Genomic DNA, 20,833 nt, shown 5'->3' with positions numbered 1-20,833 from the left:
AATTTAAACTTACTAATTATATTCATTGTCATATCAGGTGATGCTACACTAGGTGATAGTGTTTTATTGGTAGGAACAGTCATTTCGGTAGCCCTAGTATGTCTAATAATTTGTCCGAATTGGAGGATCGAAGTAAATAACCAAAAGAAAGGACATTTTGTGTTGGCAGTAGGATCAGTTGGCATTAGAGTAGGAGGATCGAGATTCTACATGCTTCAGAGTGAAAACAATTTTTTGTTGTTGATAGACATAGTAGAATTTAAACTTATGATGTTTATTCTATGATAATTGCTCTTAATAGCAAAAGATATTACTAACTAAGTGAAATGGAACCTACAAAAAAAAAAGCTTGTGTGCAGTGTGCACTCATTTACAACAAAAAGAAACTTGGAATGAAAATGTGTCTCTTTTAAATTTCAAGAAAGCTACGACATGGGCTTATGGCCCGTGAAATTTCAAGAAGGCTACGACATCTCTATGTTATCATTATTATGTACATTTTGTATAGTTATATTAGAACAGATGGCCATCATTGCATTCCATTACATAGTTCTAGCAGTTAATAACTTAATATTAATCGAAATCACATGTTGTGTCGTGTACTATTGAACCTGACTAAGCTTTTTTTTTTTTTTAATACCCAAAGTTGAAAATGGTTTGTATCTTCATGCGTGAGGCACGAAAAAATAATGGTTTTTCATATATACACACATAAAACCTATTCATTGTTAGAACTAAAGAAGATTCACGTTGGAAGAATGTGTATTAATAGTATGTTTGGATACCACTTTATGCTGAAAATACTTAATTAAAATAATTTTTAAGTTATGAAGTGTCGTGGGACCCAGGATTTACCTCGAAATCTGTGTTTTCACAAGTTTAGCTGGGTCGTGAACAGTGTCGTGGGATCCAGCCAAAAACACAAAACACACAATAATTTGTAGGCAAACACACACTTAGCTAAGCATGCGTTTGCCAACAGATGTTTGTGCATTTTGCCTTTTTTTTTTTTTTTTTTGTTGGTCCCACGACACTGTTCATGGACAAGCCTACTTTAATAAAACACGGCAACAATGTTTTGCCTTTTAAAAATTATTTTGCAATAGTGTTTTCAACACTAAGTTTTCAGTTTTCAGCAAAATAAACAGTATCCAAATAGACCCTAAACTTCAAAATAATCAGTGGTGCTAGTCATCAATGATGTTTATTATTCGTCAACTATGTTATTTTGTTAGCTCAACTTATAAAATCTTTTGTTATTGAATAAGAATTTGAAATCAAATCTTGTCAACATAAAAAATAGTCATTAATGTGGTAGGAGAGAAATTATAATGTTGTAAATACTATAAACTCAAATCCTGTCATATTTCTATATTTTTAAAGGCAAAAATGCAAAACCAACTCTCTAACTTACACTGTTTTTCATTTCAATCCTTTAATTTTCAGTTTTGTCAATTCAGTCATTTAACTTTCAATTTTTGTCAATTCAAGGCTCTGTTACAACTTAATTAGTGCTGCCATTAGATATGCTTGAAATGACTCCGTTTTGCTCTTTTTTTTTTTTTTTTAATTCAGAATTAAAATAAAATAAGAAAAATCTTTAAAAAAAAAAAACATTAAGGGGAACAACTCCCCTGAATCAAAACAAAACAAATCCCTAACATAAATCAAAATAGAGAAACTTTAAGAGACCCAAATCCCTAACATAGAGAATTTGGGGAAAAGGAAGAGAGGCTGAGTTGGATTTGAGAGAGGGAGCCGGTGGTTTGAGAGAGAGAGACCGAGTCCGTTTGAGAGAGAGGCTGAGTCGGATTTAGAGAGAGAGACTGAATCAGTTTTGAAGGTGACTGAAGTCTTCTCACTGGACTGAATCGGATTTGAATACGTACATGAGGCTCCTTTCGGCCTCTACAGCTCAATTCCCTTCATGATCTTGCACGGTAAGTCTCATGGAACTTCTGGATTCTTTTAGCTGAATGTGGCGAAGATGCAAATCGATGTGTTGACGGCCGGTTAGGACGCGGATTCCGTGATCTCATTATAGTGGGATAGGTCTAGAATCGACACATTGTGGATGAGCGAGGCCGGGATTGTTGATGCTTTCTTCTTCATCGGTCCAAAGCCTAAAGACGTGGTCAGACAATACACTAGTGTGACTGGAACGCTTGTGATGCCTCAATTCTTTTTTCTTTTTCTTTTCTTTTTTTTTTTTTCTCCAGATTTTTCTTTTTCTTTTTAATTTCAAATTAAAAAAAAAAAGATATCTAATGGCAACACCGACTAAGTTGTAACAGAGCCTTGAATTGACAAAAATTAAAAGTTAGAGGACTAAAATGAAAAACAGTGAAAGTTAGAGAGTCAGTTTTGCATTTTTGCCATTTTTAAATAATCATAGAACATTTAGGTTGTGTTTGAGATTAGAGTTTAAAGTCAACTTATTTTTGTTACTATTCATGAGTCTCACTGCACTTTTTGGTATTATTCATGGGTTCTACTATACTATTTTAGTTAGTTTTTACCTTTATCTACCATACTTTCAGTAAAAAGTTTTAATTTCAACTAAATAAAGTTAAGTTTGGTAGCTGTTTTTTATCAGTTTTCTATTTTCAAGGACCATTTTCAGTTTCCAATAAAAAAAAAAACTTGTTTGGTAAACTCAAAACAACAAAAAAGAGAAAACAATTTTTGTTTCTAATTTATAAAGAAAAATGAAAATAACCAAAGGGCTCTTTTCAGTTTTGTGTTTTTTAAGGCTTGTGAAAACACAGGAAAAACATGTCATTTTACAACTTTAATGAACCAGCTCGCAAGTTCAATTTGTGCAACTTTGTTTCTTCTTATTTATATATATTTTTTTTCTCTTTACCACTACTTCACGTAATTTTTTCCCTTCGTCGCCGCTACTTTTTGCTGAAATTTCCCACACAAAGACCCTTGAGAACGAAACCAGAGACAGGTGGTACCAGGTACAGTAAAACCCACTCCCTTTCACTCTCTCCCCTCTAGTTTATTCTCTGCACCTCTAATTTATCTCTCTCTCTCTCTCTCTCTCTCTTCCTAATTTCATATTTTTATTTTCTATTAGAGATTTACGCAATCTTTTACAATTTTTGGGGATCCATCAGTCAAAAGTACACATAAAATCATATTTTACCATCTATGTAAATTAAACTTGCTTTAACTTTGAATAAACTAATGTTACAAGGACAAATAGTTTTACAAAATCCATCTTAGGGATTGATGTGATATAATGGTACGTTTGGTTTTTTTTTTTTTTTTTTTTTTATAGGCATATAAAAGTGTTAGCATATTTGGCTTTTATAATGTTTAAATGCTATTTTTCTTACAATAGTATGAAACTTTCATTAATATAGTTCCAATCTTGTATGATTAAAGTTTCAAGCTTGAATGTTATATACAAAGCATTTGATTTTATAATTCCTCAAAGTATATTGATTTTAAATACTTTGAAGCAAACGTATTTTTGAATTAGAATGAACAGACAAAATGTTTTAAATTAGCCAAACAAAACAAAATTCAACTTTTTCAAAAAATAAATACCAAACAAATTTCCTAAATTTTGTTTTTGGAAATTGTTTTTTTTCTTTTCAACTAACCAAACGTGTTTTTCATTTTGAAAATAATTTTTTCTTTCTTTTTTCCTTAAAAACCAGAAAACGAAAATAGTTACCAAACATGACCTAATTAAGCTTTTCCCAATCAGACTTAGGTGTTCGTTTGGAACAGCTTATTTAACTGAAACTAAAAAAATTTTGCCGAAAATGTAGAAAAAATGTTAAAAAATAAGCTGAATAGTATAGTAAGATTTATAAATAGTATTAAAAAGTGCAATGGGACTCATGAATAGTAGCAAAAATAAGTTGAAAGTGGAGATAAACTGAAAAATTCAACTCATCCTAAATGCACACTTAGTATACTCATTTTTTTTAGATTCAGAAACAAAGCCTGTCTATCTCTATTATGACTAATTTTTATGAGAGATGCTTCGTCTACAACATTTTTACAACATTTTCACAACAAATCATAGATGGTTAGTTGTTATAGGTTAAAATTTGAACCTAACACTAAGATTACTTTTTTGCCCCAGTAATAACAACTAGTAACAACCTGCCACTTAGGATTTGTTGTGAAAATATTATGGACATATCAATTCTTAATTTTTATAGTTTGAGACAGAATAATTGCATAATATATTTCTGATTAGGACCTACTGAACTGGTTTAGTGGTTCTCATAAGTTGCACCCATGTTAAACCTATACATAGACTTCTCCATCTTGTTTCTCATGCTTCTTACATTAATTCAACTACTTGCTCCTATTTGCATTTATAGCTTGTTTGGATGGAGGGAGAGTAGAGTAGAGGGAGGGAGAGTAGATGAAATTACCTTGTTTGGATATTTTTCAAGGGAGGAGGGAGAGAGATTTGAAGGGGTTTTGAGAGATTCTAACTGCTTCTGATCCCTTATTTTTAATTCTCCCAAATTGAAGAGATTTTGGAGGGAGAGTAGAGCATAAAAATGTTTTACCAAATGAATTACCAAGTTTACCCTTACCATATTAACAAAATTACAAACTATGAAAATACTAATTATTTCTCTTCCCCTTAATTTTAAAAACATCCAAACAAGGTAGAGGATAACCATTCCCCTCTACTTTTCTCCCCACTACTCTCCTCTCCTCTACTCCCCTTTACTCTCCTCTCCCTCCAAACTTCCAAACATAGCATTAGATTTGTTTACCTCATTTGGTAATAAAGAAAAGATATATAGCCTTATATCTACACGCCACCGTTTTGATAGCCCGCCACCTTTTTTTTTTGAACAAGTGGGGGTTCATTATTCTTATGCATGTAGCCTATATAATATGAGTAGTGTTCTGGCCACAATTTTTGCATAATGATTTTATGACAAAATTTAGGTGAAAAATTGATGTTATGGCACGTTTGGTAGACTGTAATAGACACTGTAATATAATAGTTATTCCTATGGTTTAACTATTCAATAGTTTGATTATATTTTTAGTACAGATAACAATCATTCCTTATGAATAGCTAAAATGAGGAATAACTATTTTTCTCTAAAAGGGTTGTAATAGCTATTCTTTAGTAGATGTAATGATTTCTAACATTAATATATTTCCAAATAAATAAACTTTTCATATCCACCTAACAATTATGAAAATAAAAAAATCATCAAAAAATAACTCATCTCTCTAAAATTTAAAACATATTATTTTCTAGGAAATATATTCGTATGAATGAGATATTTCTTAAAATAGATCATAAGTTTTATTCTAATATTACAACTCACAACCAAATTGATGAATAAGTTTAGTTATTCCATTACAACAACTTTTATTCCTGGTAATAAAGAATATCATTTCTGTTATAATCTACATTCAGTGTACCAAATGTACTCTTAATTTTTAATTAGACTTACCACTGATATTACTATTTTTTTCTTATCATTACCAATTTGCCACATAAAATTTGATTTGAAACTTTTGTGAAAATATTGAGTCAATAACTTTATTCATATATTATTTTCTTCTGACGTGGATAATGTATTTGTTTATGTTTCTGTCTTTTCTTGGGTTTTGACTTAACTAGCACACGGAGTATCATAACATAAGCACATGACTTCATTTTCGTCTCTAGCTCTAGCTACCATGCTGACCCAGACGCCTAGTGAAAACGACTCGCACCTGTAAATACAAAGTGGACCACAAAATGGCATCTTAGGTCACTTCATTGACTACTTTGTTTCAGCTCAAACACTAAGTATATAGAACGGATAAAATAATTGTGAAATTTTTTGCGACCGTCAACTTTTTTGATGACAGAAAATAGGAGCTTACAGTAACCACACTTACAAACTCTCATTTACTTTTGTCAAAAAAGTCGACGGTCACAAAATTTTACGACTGTTAAGTGGTTCGTTGTGAATGGTAGATGATAAAGTGACGTTAGTGATTGACCGATATAATCAATAAAAATCTATTAACTTGATTAACACAAAACACACACTTTGTATAGCCACTTTTGGCATGGGTGATAAGTCAGCATTTACCTTTATTAAATAATCTAATTCACCATACTTTAACCAAATTAATGTCCAAAGTATAGTATGTAAATGTCAGGAAATACTACTTTAATTTGGGTTGTCATTATCTGAAAAATGCTAAGAAGATACACATAATACATATTTGTTGTCATTTGACTATAATTATATATAAAAACATAATTAATAATCAGATTTTATAAAATAAGGCGTGCCGTAGTGCTTCAATCAACATGCTTTGTTGTCTTCATCTTTCTTTTTTTCACCCTCCAATCTGTGATGTCTTATTTATTAATAAAAAATTGCTATGAGAAGACTGACTATATCAAATTAATAATTTAAAAATGAAACTCCATCTTACCAATTTTGTCAAGTAATTAAAGTCATTATCTCATATCTTATATATGTCTTGGTCCTAAAGAAGATTCATGGCCAAACTTTTTTAATTATGTGAAAAATTAATAATCTTTTTTAATTATGTGAAAAATTATCTCCACCCTCTCTCCCAAACTCCCCTCTCCCTTTTCTTTTTTCCATTAAAAAAGATATCTATTTGGTGTCCATTTAATGAATGTTGTTTCTTCAACTAGAATAAGGGTGATGAAAATTTTGGATATATTCTCTCTAGCTAAATACATCTTAATACTGAAGGTTTATAATTGTAAATGAAAAAGAAATCCAACGATTGAAAAAGAGAAAAAACTCTTTGCTCTGACCAAATTTTTAGGAAGTGAACAGCTTTCATCTAAAACAAAGCCGAAAACCTGAGGGATAATAATACTCTCAATAAAAGGAACATTGCCCTAGCTATATTGAAGGAATTTAAAGTTTTAGAACCAATGTAGTGGGTGCCTATAGGTCGTTTGGTAAGGTTGTAAAGAGAATTTAGGCTACAAATTAAAGGTTTATAAGTTTTGACTAATTTTTTTTGGTAAGAAGTTTTGACTATCATAACTTATAGGAATGGTCTCTTTGCCTAACAACTAAGATTCTTCCAACATCACAACATGTTTTCCTATGCAAATAAGAATCAACGGACAAGGACACCTAATATAGTGACTTTTTCAACTAGTGGCGGTTTCAAGAATTCTCTTTTGAATGATCATTAAGGGTGTGTTTGGATAGAACTTATTTTGCTGAAACTGAAAATTGAAAACTGAAAATATTGTAGCAAAATAATTTTTAAATGTGTGAATAGTGCTGTGGGACCCATTTTTAATGAAAAAATTGATAAAAAATGAAATTTGTGGGTCTGTGAACAGTGCATATTTGCACTGTTCACTGCAGAAAGTCAACATTTGCGGTTACTGTTCATTGAACAGTAACCGCAACACTCCAAAACGCGTGAAAACCAAAAAAAAAAAAAAAGGGAACAAAACGCAGCTCCAAACGCAGAAGCTGAATACAAACACACACTAAGAAACCTAAATTATACAAATTTAATATAAAAAAAACTTTATATATTGACCAAAAAAAAAAAAAAAAAAACAAACAAACACTCATCTATATATTACTAAAAGCTAAAGCATGACATTTATTGCTACTAAGCTCATGTTGCACCATCTCATCACCACGTCATTTATCACATACTTATTATTTATTATTTATTCCTATGTTTTTTACAAATATATATATATATATATATATAAATAGATTATTGACCTTATATATTCATCTTTATTGGTTTTAACATCTATATATATTTCTTTTTTATTTCCAATTTTCCTATAATTTTTTTTTACATTCACTTATTTTTTGAATATTTACATTTTCTTCAACCTTTCTTCTTCCTTTACTTTTTTATCCCCCCACTACCCTCTACTTTAATATTGCTATTTATCTTTCCCTTCATCTTCCTTCATTTGTCTCTTCTTATCCATTCCCTTTTACTATAAATTTGTCATTCTTTTCCATTCTTTGCATAGTTTTCTCTCACAAAAAGGTTCTCTCTCTCTCTCTCTCTCTCTCTCTCTCTCTCTCTCTCTCTCTCTCTCTCTCTCTCTCTCAATGCTTTGGTGGATTTTTATTTTTAATTGCATCTCCGCTTTAGGTTAATAAATTTTGTGTTTTTAAGAACTCTAATTTAGGTTGATACGATTTAGTTTTTTGTTTTAAATTATTATTATTATTATTTTGCTCTTTGATTGTTAAATTTTATCTGATTACATTATAAAAATTTAAAGATAGTAGATAAAAATAAAATAGTATTCCATTACATAGGATAATTTGGATAATTTAGTGTTTATTGTTATATCTTTTAATTTTTTTTTTTCTTCTCTTCTATTTTACTCAATATTGAAATTCAACCACATCCCCCTTATCATTAAATTATTTATATTTTCTCTCTCTTTTTGTTTTAAAAAATAAAAAATGTAATATTTTACTTAAATAAAAGAAAATTGTGCTCATCAAATTGTACTCATTTTTTTTTTTTAACATTTACACTTTCTCCAACCTTTCTCCTTCTCTTTACCTTTTCATCTCCCAAAATATTCTAACTTGATATCACTCTTCCTCTTTCCTTTTATCTTCCTTTATTTTGTTTCTTTTTATTTTCATCCTCTTGGTATAAATTTGTCATCCACTCTTCAATTCTTTACATAATTTTCTCTCACAAAAAAGTGGTTATTTTCCACTCTTTCTCCCTCAATTTTTTGGTGGATTTTTATTTTTCTTGTAACTCTATTTTAGCTTGATAAAGTTTTGTATTCTTTAGAACTCTATTTTGGTTGATGGGATTTAGTTTTGTGTTTTAAGTTTTTTTATTTTATTATTTTTTTATGACTTTGATTGTTAAATATTATCATATTGCATTATAAATAATTAAAAATAGTATATAAGAATGCACTATTATTATATTACATAGAATTATTTGGATAAGTTAGTGTTTATTGTTATGTATTTTTTTTTTCTCGTATCATTTTATTTAACATTTAAATTCAGCCACATCACCCATATATATCATTAAATTATTTATATATCCACTCCTTTTTTATTTTAAAAATTTTAAAATATAATATTTTGCCTAAATTAAATAAAAAAAATTGTCCACATTAAGTGGTGTAATGCTAGGGAAACACTCTTTCTCACACCCAATGCATTAAAGGAAGAATGAAATACAAAACAAATCAAGTTAGAGACACTAAATTAAAAAAAAAAAAAAAAAAACTAATAATGCATATTTAATGTCATAGAATCATCATCAAATTTTGGAAAACGATAGGCTGCCAATGGAGAGAGAGAGAGATGGTATAGAAAAAAACCAATACAAAGTAATAAAGAGTAGATAAAAAATGTTTCCTCTCATTTTCATACAATATTACTTTCGAAAATCTAATGAACAATGCTACCTCTCATTTATCGTCTTTATTATGCAAATCATTAGTTAGTAAATATATGATAATGGTAAGAAACGTTACAAATGAGATCACTAAAAATATATATATATATATATATATATATATATATATAATTAATTAGCCACTATTATTATGGAGTAGTAATTTATAATTTTACGCATCCAAAAAAGTGGAATATATAGAGTTTTCTTAAAGGTATGTGTAAAGATTCACCATATGTGTGTGTGAATAAAGTTAAAAAAAGGTATATTTAAGGCTTTTATTAACATAAAAACTAATGAAAAACTAATGGTTAATAACTAAAACTATAGTATTAATAAAATATTTAATGAGACCATCCTAAAACAATTATCACGCACAACGCGCGGGTATGCGACTAGTATACATAAAGCTTTACACTTTCCTTACATATCTTTAAATTATTGCATATATGATAATCTCATTATTAATGCAACAAGCTATATCGATCTCTTTCAAATTTTAGTTCAATAAAAATTTTCGTGGGCTTTTTCTTTTTGTTTGAAATGGCATAATATATTGCTAAATGGACCAAAGTTTAATTTTTTTGTGCCTAAAAAACTTTAGGGTGGTCATAATTTTTTTTTTAATTAAAGGTAGACAAATCATAAAATTTTTAATATTTATATATAATTTAGATTTATCTTTTAGGTCAAGGTGGTCTTGTGACCACCCCCCTTGGATAGCTTGTCCAACTGGTGCCCTGAGTCGTTTGGCATGTATTGTAGGTGGTTCTCATCGTGGATATCTCTATTCACTCACCCTAGGTGGTTCTCTTCGACAAAAGTGTACTCATGGGAACCTTGGTTTTCAGGCACAAGATTTCTACCCACCAACCTAAATTCCCATGTTAAGGGTACAAATCCTGAGAATCTCCATATCTTCAACTTCAAGCTTTCCATCACACCCTACAAAGGAAAATGGTGAAAAGTCATGCATGGAAGGTGGTTAGCTCCCGATGTCCCAAATATAAACACCAGGCCCTTTTCATTATGAGGCATGAGTTAAAAACCCTAATAACTCTACAGTCATTTGAGTTCATTTGGAGTTTTTTGCGAGTTCTTAAGTATTAAAGAAGTTTAGTCTAGTACCATACTGGTGCCTTCTAATAATACATTTCCTTCTTCCAAAACCATTGTTTGGACAATTGACTCATTGATTTTTCTTGCATCATCAATAATTATTTCTTCTATAATGAATTTCCTTGAGGTTGTATTCGTTTCAAAGGGTTTTTACAACGTCATCAATTCCTAGTGTGCTTTTGACTACTTTAATTGTCTATATTATTTTTGATTAATTGTGGTGATATTACTCAGTTAATTCATTACTTAAAAAAGTATGGGATCTAAATGAGAGTTTCACATTTTTAACTCTCTCATTAGATTACAAATATTATTATTATTATTATTTTGGGGAAGAAGATTACAAATATTATTGAACTGAGGTTAATGCACATTTAATTAGGCAAAAAAAAAAAAAAACAAAAAAAAAACAAAAAATCTCGTCAACCGCTAAAAGCACACAAAATCAAGTAGCAATTGCGTAATTTGCGTGTGTAACTCTTCCATTACATTGAGCCAAAAAATAAGATAAGATAAAATAAAATAATATAACTCATTCGTTAAGTATACATTGCACAATTCCACAATAGCGTTTGCAGGTAACTTTTTACTCTATTTCAACATTAGTTCTTTTTTTTGAAGAGAACATTAGTTCTTTTTTTGTTCTTTACTATTTTTAACTATATTTCAACAATGGGTATATATTAGGTACGTATATTGCACCATGCCGCAGCAGCTAGCGTCAGTGCTAGTAGTATTCTTCTTCTTAAAATTAAATAAATTTCTTTAAATAAATTTCTTTCCTACTTTCGGCAAGAAATAGTATGATTGTGGGTTTCATTTAACTTAATTGGTAAAATTTCTGATATTTGAATAAAAGATCTGGATTCAATTCCTACTTTCACCAAAAACTGATTTGTGTCTTAGTTTGATGACTTCATAAGTTGAAACTTTCTTAAAAAAAAAAAAAAAAAAAAAAAAAAAAAAAAAACTATGATTACAACATTTTTATAACAACTTCATAATAAAACTTTTTTTTAGAGAGTTTCAGCCTATGACGTCTTTTCCTAATGATAACTCTTTATCATTAGACAAGATGTTAGCAATTCTTATTTGGACTCACCACTAACATTTTTTTTTTTAAGTAAATAGTAATACTTATTAGAACATACATGAAAATAATAATAGAATTTTAAGATGTTAGCAATTCTTATTTGGACTCACCACTAACAATTTTTTTTGAGTAAATAGTAATATTTATTAGAACATACATGAAAATAATAATAGCATTTTAAACCGGGTTTATAATACATTTCCACTAACATTATTTATTGCGAACAATTTGTTATCTACATTCTATTTAATTTTCAATCATATTTTAGTCCCAAAAAAAAAAAATTGTACGTGACGAAACGGATGCAAAATGACCTTTACGTACAGTGCACGACGGCGCAGGCCTTACTGTATTATGACATTTACTACGAACTGACTATTAAGCTGGTAGATAATTGTAATATAATTTTAATATCATCACATTAGCAACTTGCAGAATAAATAAGAGTTTATTACCGAACAGGTGAATTTCTAGGAGGGTGTTGTAGTTATAGGGCTTTGGCGGACACTGCATCATATATGGTGTCCCTTTCTTCTTGGCTGCTAGCTACTATTCTTGTTTGACATTTCTTTAAATAAATTTCTTTCCTACGTTTGGCAAGAAATCTATGATTCTGGGTTTCAATTAATTCAACTAGTAAAATATTTGATAGTTGAATAAGAGATTTGGGATTCAATCATTGTCTTTACTAAAAATCAATTAGTGTTTTAGTTTGATGATTTCATAAGTTGAAACTCTCTAAAAAAAAAAATACTATAATTACAATATTTTTATAACAACTTCATAATAAAACTCTTTTTTTGAGAGTTTCAGCCTATCGCGTCCATTCCTAATAATAGCTCTTTATCATCAGATAAGATGTTAGCAATTCTTATTTGGACTCACCATTAACATTTTTTTTTTTAATAAACAGTAATACTTATTAGAACACACATGAAAATAATAATAGTGTTTTAAACCAAATTTATAATATATTACCACTAATATTATTTATAGCTAACTATTTGTTGTTTAAATTCTATTTAATTTTCAATCATATTTTAGTAAAAAAAAAAAAAGTTGTACGTGAGGAAACGGATGCAAAATTACTTTTACGTACAGTGCACTACGGCGCAGGCTTTACTGTATTATGACATTTACTACGAACTGACTACTAAGCTGGTAGATAATTGTAATCTAATTTTAATATTATCACATTAGCAACTTGCAGAATAAATAAGAGTTTATTACTGAAGAGGTGAATTTCTAGGAGGGTGTTACAGGGCTTTGGCAGACTCTGAACAGGTGAGCAGGTCAGGTGAATAAATAATAGTGTCCCTTTCTTCTTGGCTGCTAGCTACTATTTTTGGTTGACATTTCCTAACTAGGGCAGGCTTTTATTTTGTTAGCTGCCAAAGTTGAAGGGGGTAAAGCACTGTGTTAAGGATCTGGATCAACTATGTTAGGTTTTAGATTGTTGAGTTTGTTGGTCAAATTTCTGTCTCAAATTCAAATTGTTGTAAGGAGGTTGTAATTTAATAAATTCTAGGTATGAATAGAACTGTATTAGGTTTGAGTTGGGAGTAGAAGCTATTCAAAAGATGATGACTTAATCGGTTTTTATTCATATATTTTATGCTATAAAAAATTTACGAATGAAACTTGTTTTATTGGAAAGTATTTTGAAACTTCAAAATGGATACAAATTAAACCAAATTTGGATTTTAATTGAGTGAAATATGATAATTTGAAGTTTCCACAACTTTGTCGTCCTCAAGAATATGCTCAAGCCTCGCTAGACACTCGCTTGAGCGAAATTTTGGCAAATAGTAAACTAATTTAATCTAGTGATCAATATATAAAATCAATCATCATTACACATGTACAATTTGAGTGGAGAGAGTTGCTATGTCAATATTACACTGAAAGCAAACTTTCTTGAGCCTGAACAATTTTAAATCTCTCACTAAAGTTTCCTCTTTGTGAGATATTTTTTGGAGTTTTTCTTAAGTTTTTTTTTTGATAATCTGCACTTTTCATTAAAAACTAAACAACGGAAACAGAGGGGTAATCTCCCTTACAAGCAGCCTCAAGAGAGGGGGGAAAATTACCATAAGAAAAACAAAAAGGGCGGTAAGAGTTCAGAGTAGGCCTTGCAGCTTCATGAGCCGCACCATTGCACTTCCGCTGAACCCACCTAAACTCACAAGACTCAAAACAAGAAGCCAGACTACGAATATTACAAATTAAAGTATTGATGGGCCAACTCGGAGTGAGGTCAGGTTGTGAAAGAGGGTCAAAACACAGCTTAGCATCTCCTTCGAAAATGACTGCACTCCATCTCTCTTGAATGGCAATTTGCACTGCCCACAGGATTGCTTCAGCCTCTGCTTGAGATGGAGAACAAAGGTGATGTTCCTTACCCCAAATGGAGATGGCAACTCCCAAATGATTTCTAGCAACAGCAGCCAAAGCAGATTTTGAATTACTTAGAGCTGCATCTACGTTGATTTTGATCCAACCTTGAGGTGGAGGAGACCAAACATCAACAGATTGTTCCACAGAAGGACGACTGCTAGGAGAGTACACCTTTGACGCTTCCAGGAACCTGACTCGAGCATTGTTCATGGCTTTATTCACATCGACTTTGCCCTCGTGAAAGAGAAGGTGGTTTCTGGTTTTCCAAATCTCATCTATGATCAGAGCCATATTGAGCGTTACAGTCCAATGTTGATCTAAGGGGATGGGAGCATGTGTTGGGTTTATGATCAAACTAATGATGTCTTCATTTGATGTCAGAGATGTAGAGTCAAATCTAAAGCCCCAACCAGCTGTGGTCCACAAGGCTTTGGCAAAAGGAAAAAGGAAGAACAAGTGTACATAAGTCTCCTCATCCGATTTGCACAAGCTACAGGTTGTGTCAGCTTGCTGAATTCTGCGCTGAAGGTTCACCTTTGTAGGCAGGACATTGGCACCTATCCTCCATAAGAGCATTTTGAGGCGCTCAGGGAGTTTAGCTTTCCTTAAATTTTTCCAAAGTGGTTGAGCTTGTACATTGCTGTTTGGATACTGAAAGGCTACCTTATGGACAGACTTAACTGAGAAATTTCCTTTAGGATTGGGGATCCATATGAGCTTATCTTGCCTTGGGGTGAGAAGGATGGGGATGGTGAGTATTGCAATGGCAGAGTCAGCATCAAAAATCTCCTTGATCATGTTCTCATCCCAAGTTTTCGATGGAGAGTCAAAGAAGTGATGTGCTTTGAATGGAAGTTGTGAATATACCTCAATCCTAGGTCGCGGTTTGAAACCTTCCTTCCATGGGATCCATGGATCCTCCCAAACACTAATCGATTTGCCATCGCCAAGAAGGTAGCAAGCTCCTTTCACAATCAGATTTTTTGCCTCCTCAATAGCTCTCCATGTTGGGGAAGCTCTTTTCTTTGGTTCCGTTCTAAGCCAATCTTCTTTAACTTTGTACTTAGTTCGAAGAACCTCCATACAAATGCTTTGCTTTCCTGATGCCACCATCCAAGCCAGCTTTGCAAGGAGGCCAGCATTAACTTCTTTGGTTTTTTTGAAACCCAAACCACCTGCTACTTTGGGTCGACATAGCTTGTCCCATTGTTTCCAAGCTATGAATTTACCCTCCTTCTCCTTAGGCTTCCACCAAAACCTTCTGGTCATCGAATCCAGCTTATCACAGTTTTTGGTAGGGACATGAAAGGCAGATAAAGTATAGCTGGGGATAGCTTGTGCCACTGATGTAATAAGAGTGCTTCTACCCGCCCATGAGAGGGTTCTACTCCTCCAACCTGCAAGTTTTGATTCTAACTTTTCCTGCAGAAATTTGAAGTCTTTGGATGGAGATCTGGACATGAACAAGGGTGCACCAAGGTACACTGCATCTTTTTTGAGGGATTTCATTTGGAGAAGATGCTTTATAGATCTTTTGCAATTTGCTGTGGTGTGCTTTGAGAAGAATATCCCTGATTTGGTTCTGTTAAGACTCTGGTCAGACCATTCGCAGTACTTCTCAAGACAAGAGGCTAAAGTTTCTGCATCTTTTCTTGTTGCCTTGGAGAACAGAACGATATCGTCGGCGTACATAACATGTGTTAGAGCCGGCCCTCTAACACTTGCTTTGGCGCCGCTAATATTGCCTAGACTCAGCTCCCTATCTAGCATTCTTGAAAGAACCTCCTGCCCAAGTATGAATAAATAAGGTGACAGGGGGTCGCCTTGTCTTAAGCCTCTGGTAGATTTGAATTGATTCGACTTACCCCCATTAACCAAAACCTCAAAGGATACAGTAGATATACAAGTTAGGATCCATTTGATGAAAGTATGGTTAAACCCAAGATTTGAGAGAACAGCTTGGATAAATTTCCAATTAAATCTATCATAAGCTTTTTGGAGATCAAGTTTTAAGGCCATGAATCCAGATTTTACCTTCCTTACCTTGAAGCTATGCAGCAACTCATGCACCACCACTTGGTTCTCTGCAATCCACCTCCCAGGGATGAAAGCAGACTGACATGGGGAGATGATTTTGTGCAAGAGAGGTCTTCTTAAGTTATGTGTTCTACAAGTGCATATACATACAATTAGTTTGGACTACTTGGGCCATAATATGTCGAACACTTGGATCTAAATTTGAAGTTCTAGGATCTTATTTATTTGATTAAATTATAAATAACATACAATGCAATGACTTTCAAGTTTAGACTTTAGAGTACTCACAACAGCCTCTACAAAACAACCTTTACTAAAAAATATAACTAAACCCAGCTTGAAACCTCACGCATTAGACTTGATAATTTGTCAAAAATTGTTAACAATGAACAATGTCATCACTAGACATATTGAGACACTGTTCATCGCTACTCAAAAGAAAATTATTTTTTATTCATTTTCTCCCAATTATCTCTCTCTCTCTCTCTCTCTCTCTCTCTCTCTCTAGCTTTGTGGCTTTCCCTTTTCTCTCTCTATCTATAGAATCATAGATCAACAGGTTTTTGGTGAGCGACAATAGTGGTTGGGCGTTGGGTTCTGATGGAGGTGCTGGATCTCGGAGCTTAGAGCCTCACATTGGTTCTCTCTCAATTTGATTTTGATTTTGAAGTGGGTGTTTATGGATCTCTGGTTGGGTTTATTTTGATGTGGGTATTTATGGATTTCCAGTTGGGTTGATTTTAATTTGGTTTTGATTTTGATTTGGGTGTTTATGGATCTTTGGTGGTGGCCTCACAATGGTTCTATCTCAACCCACCTAATTTGGTTTTGATTTGGTTGAAACTAATAGGGTTGTTTTGATTTTGAAGTGGGTATTTGAATCTCCGGTAGTGGTAGTGGTGATTTGAGATAAAATCTGAAATTGGTGATGATGGGTTAACAAAATATATTTGAGAAAAAATAATATTTAAATAGGATAGTGATAAAGTAAGAGCACTCGCACTAGTCAGTGCAAAATAGAAAACATTGTCGATTTGCACATTTTTGCTCAAAAACTACCCACATCAATTTGTCTATAACACTATTCATATACACAATTGCTATGGTAAATATATATAGTTACTATACTTTTATATTTTATTTTTTAAATATTTTTTCTCTCTCCTCTACTATCGAATTTTCTCTCTCTTCCACTACTCTCTTCCTTGACTCTAATTCGTTGTCAAACCCATCCTAAATCTAGATCCAAAGTGTTGTTATGTTTAGACCCCTAAAACAAGATTGTTTAACCTATTATATTAACCAAGTGATTATTTAGATTAATTATTCAGATATAGGTTAAATACAAATAAATCATATCATGCAAAGATGCGGAAAAGTAAATAACACCACGATATGATGACACAGGAAAATCGATGAAACGAACCGTTTCAAGGTAAAAACTTGGAGAGGATTTAACCTAACTATCCTCAAGGTAAACACATCCACTATAAGAGAATTGAAGTTTTTACAATGGGATTTAACCCTAAATCTATTGCTACTTCCAATAGTAATTTACTGATACAACCACATGCAAACTCCGAATCCACGGACTCCTTCTCTTCTTGGATTTACATCAACACAAGCACCCTTGCTTGTGACTTTGAGATCCCACTCAAATGTTTCAGATCACCATCAATAATGATCTTGATCCAGCAACTATGTTCTACCAAACGCTTGATTGTAGTTTTTGCTCTGGTAGATTCTTGTGTAGTTAGAAGGTACAAAACCTCTCAAATCTTACAAAGAGTAACACACAAGTCTTTACAGCATATTCAAAATGTGGCTAGGGCTTCCCTTTTATATGTGGAGAAGTTTAGATAAAACCCTAAACATTTTCGCGGGCTTGGGCCTATTTAAAAATTTCGCAGAAAAATTGTGCCTACGATTTTCGATCGGTTGAGCTTGACAAAAACTTTCTTCCTTTTTCCACAATCAGCTAAACTTGTACCTTGAAACAACCACTTTTAAGCATTGCCTAATACATGGACTAGACATGTTTTGTTCTCAGTTTGCCAACACACAAAAAACATGATTCTAAACATTTAAACCTAAATGTTTAGAACCTAACACAAAGTCATCAAACCCAAATTGCAAAGAAGAAGAAGCACAAACCCATATGAATTATCAAATCCAAATTACAAAGAAGAAGAAGAACAAACCCATATGAATCATCAAATCCAAATTGCAAAGAAGAAGAATAACAAACCCATATGAAAAATTGAAAAGAAGAAGAAGCAACATTGCGATGGTCAAGAGAGAAGAGAGATGAGAGAGAATGTGAGAACAAATAAAGGTAAAAATAATAATAAAAATGATTATTTAAATAAAATGGGGGTGTATAATAGATAATTTATTACACAACTACTTTTAAATAAAAGTAGTTGTGTAAATAAAATAAAAAAAAGGTAGGTTAAAATGCTAAAATAGATCGAAAAATTTTAAAAACCTAATGTGAATGGTCTAATAAGTCTAATATAGTTGAATTTGAATGGTACTTTAGCTAAACTAATAAAAGTAAAAATTTTAGACCAAATTTGATTAACAAAGCATTGAGGGTAATATAAATACTCTTATATTGTTGAAAAATATCATTCATATTAGCTAACAAATATTAGATATAGAGATGCACATTGTACAGAGAACACCATTCTATGGAACAAAATATACATTTTTTTGGTCATATTTATCTTTCTTTCAGAGCAGATCCATCATCCTACTTTGAATTTCTCGATGTGCGAGCTTCAGCATTTGTTGCAGACCTATCTTTATTAATTATTACTATAATTTATCAGAATACAAATAAAATGTCAATAAAATATGTTAAATTACAAGTATGGTATGCCTGCCATATTTTATACAGGTATATGTGTAATAAAAATATAGGAAACAATTAACTAACCAGTCAACGGAAACAGCACATTTGCGGGCCATAGTTAACGGCCGACTGCTCCTTTAAATACCTACAGGTCTTCTCTGTTGCTTAACTGCTGTACAGACCCCTTTAATATATATATATATATATATAGTAAATAAATAAAAATAATAAAATAAAAAATATCTTTTGAGAAACAAACATACACAAGGGAGAAGAAAATGAGTTCTAACACAAAAATACTTTGAAGAAATTAACCGAAGTAATTGACCAGTCTTTAGGCCTCCACGGTTTTGTGCTAAAAAAAAAAAAAAAAAAAAAAAATTCATGTATAGGAGAAGCATAAACTTACCTTGGGCAAATACACCTTCCTTTTCCACTTCCATGCATGAGCTTGATTTGGACAAGTGAAAACTGAAAGGTTATTATGGGGATTGGCCTACAACGTATTAGGAATGAAAATTGTATAAAGACTGGTAGAAAAAATGGAGTTTAGAGGAAAGCAGTTTGTTTGTTTGTTTAGACCCCTTAAAGCAAATTGTTTAACCTAATATATTGTTCAAGTGATTGCTTAGGTTAATTATTCAGATCTAGGTTAAACAATAATAAATCATATCATGCACAGTAACGGAAAAGTAAATAACGTCATGATATGATGATCTAAGAAAACTAATGAAATAAACCGTTTCAAGGTAAAATCCTAGGGAGGATTTGACTTATTTATTCTCAAGGTAAAACAAATCCACTATAAGAGAATTGAAGTTTTTACAATAAAATTTAACCCTAAATCTATTGCCACCTCAAGTAGTAACTTAGTGACATGACCATGTGTAAGTTTTGAATCTACAGACTCCTTTTCTCCTTGGATTTACTGCAACACAAGCACCTACGCTTGTGACTTTGAGATTCCACTCAAAGGTTTTAGATCACCTTCAATTGTTGATTTTTGTAGCAGCAACTAGGTTCTACCACCGCTTGATTGTAGATCTTGCTTTGGTAGATTCTTGTGTAGTTAGAACGTATAACACCTTTCAAATATCACAAAGAGCAACACACAAGTCTTCCAAAATTCTCCAAAACGTAGTTAGGGTTTCCCTTTTATATGTGGACAAGTTAGAATGAAATCCTAAACATTTTCGTGGACTTAGACCTGATTTAAAATTCTGCAGAATTTCCTTTTTTGTGATTCTCGATCGATTGGGCCAAATTCTCAATCGATCAGGCCTAATTCTCGATTGATCGAGCTTGGCAGATTGTGACTTCTCTTTTCTGCAATTAGCTCGAACTTGAAACTTGAAACCTACACCTTTGAGCATTGCCTAACACATAGACTAGACATGTTTTGTTCTCGGTTTGCCAACGCATACAAAATATGATTCTAAACATTTTATTCTAAATCTTTAGAACCTAACACAGTAGATACCTATCTTTGGATGACATGGTTGTTAATTTATGGATCCTTTACTTTTAGTCGATCAACCAATATGATTATCCTAGAAAAAGTGTTCATTAACTAATGTCATATTAATATTTATTTTACCCTAACAATTGACCATCACATTTATAGTTTGTTTGGATCTAGGGAGAGAAAGGGGGAGTAGAGTAGAGTTGACCAAATTTTTACTAATAAATTTACAAAAGAATTAAATAAATTTACAAATTTTTTACGAATACTTTATCTTAAAATTGTTAGAAGTACGTGGTTATCAAATGTTAAATTACCAATTATTTCAAAAGTTTTAAGCTTTTGAGAGAATTTGTAATTTAACATGGTATCAAAGTGAGGAGTCCTAAGTTTGATCCATGTCTCGTCCACTCTACCTCTCATTTAAAATCCCACTTATTGGGTCTCA

Source organism: Quercus robur, chromosome 11 (assembly GCF_932294415.1).
Source record: "Quercus robur chromosome 11, dhQueRobu3.1, whole genome shotgun sequence".
Classification (NCBI taxonomy): Eukaryota; Viridiplantae; Streptophyta; class Magnoliopsida; order Fagales; family Fagaceae; genus Quercus; species Quercus robur.
The sequence above is the reverse complement of the archived record's forward strand: the minus strand, read 5'-3'. Positions refer to the sequence as shown.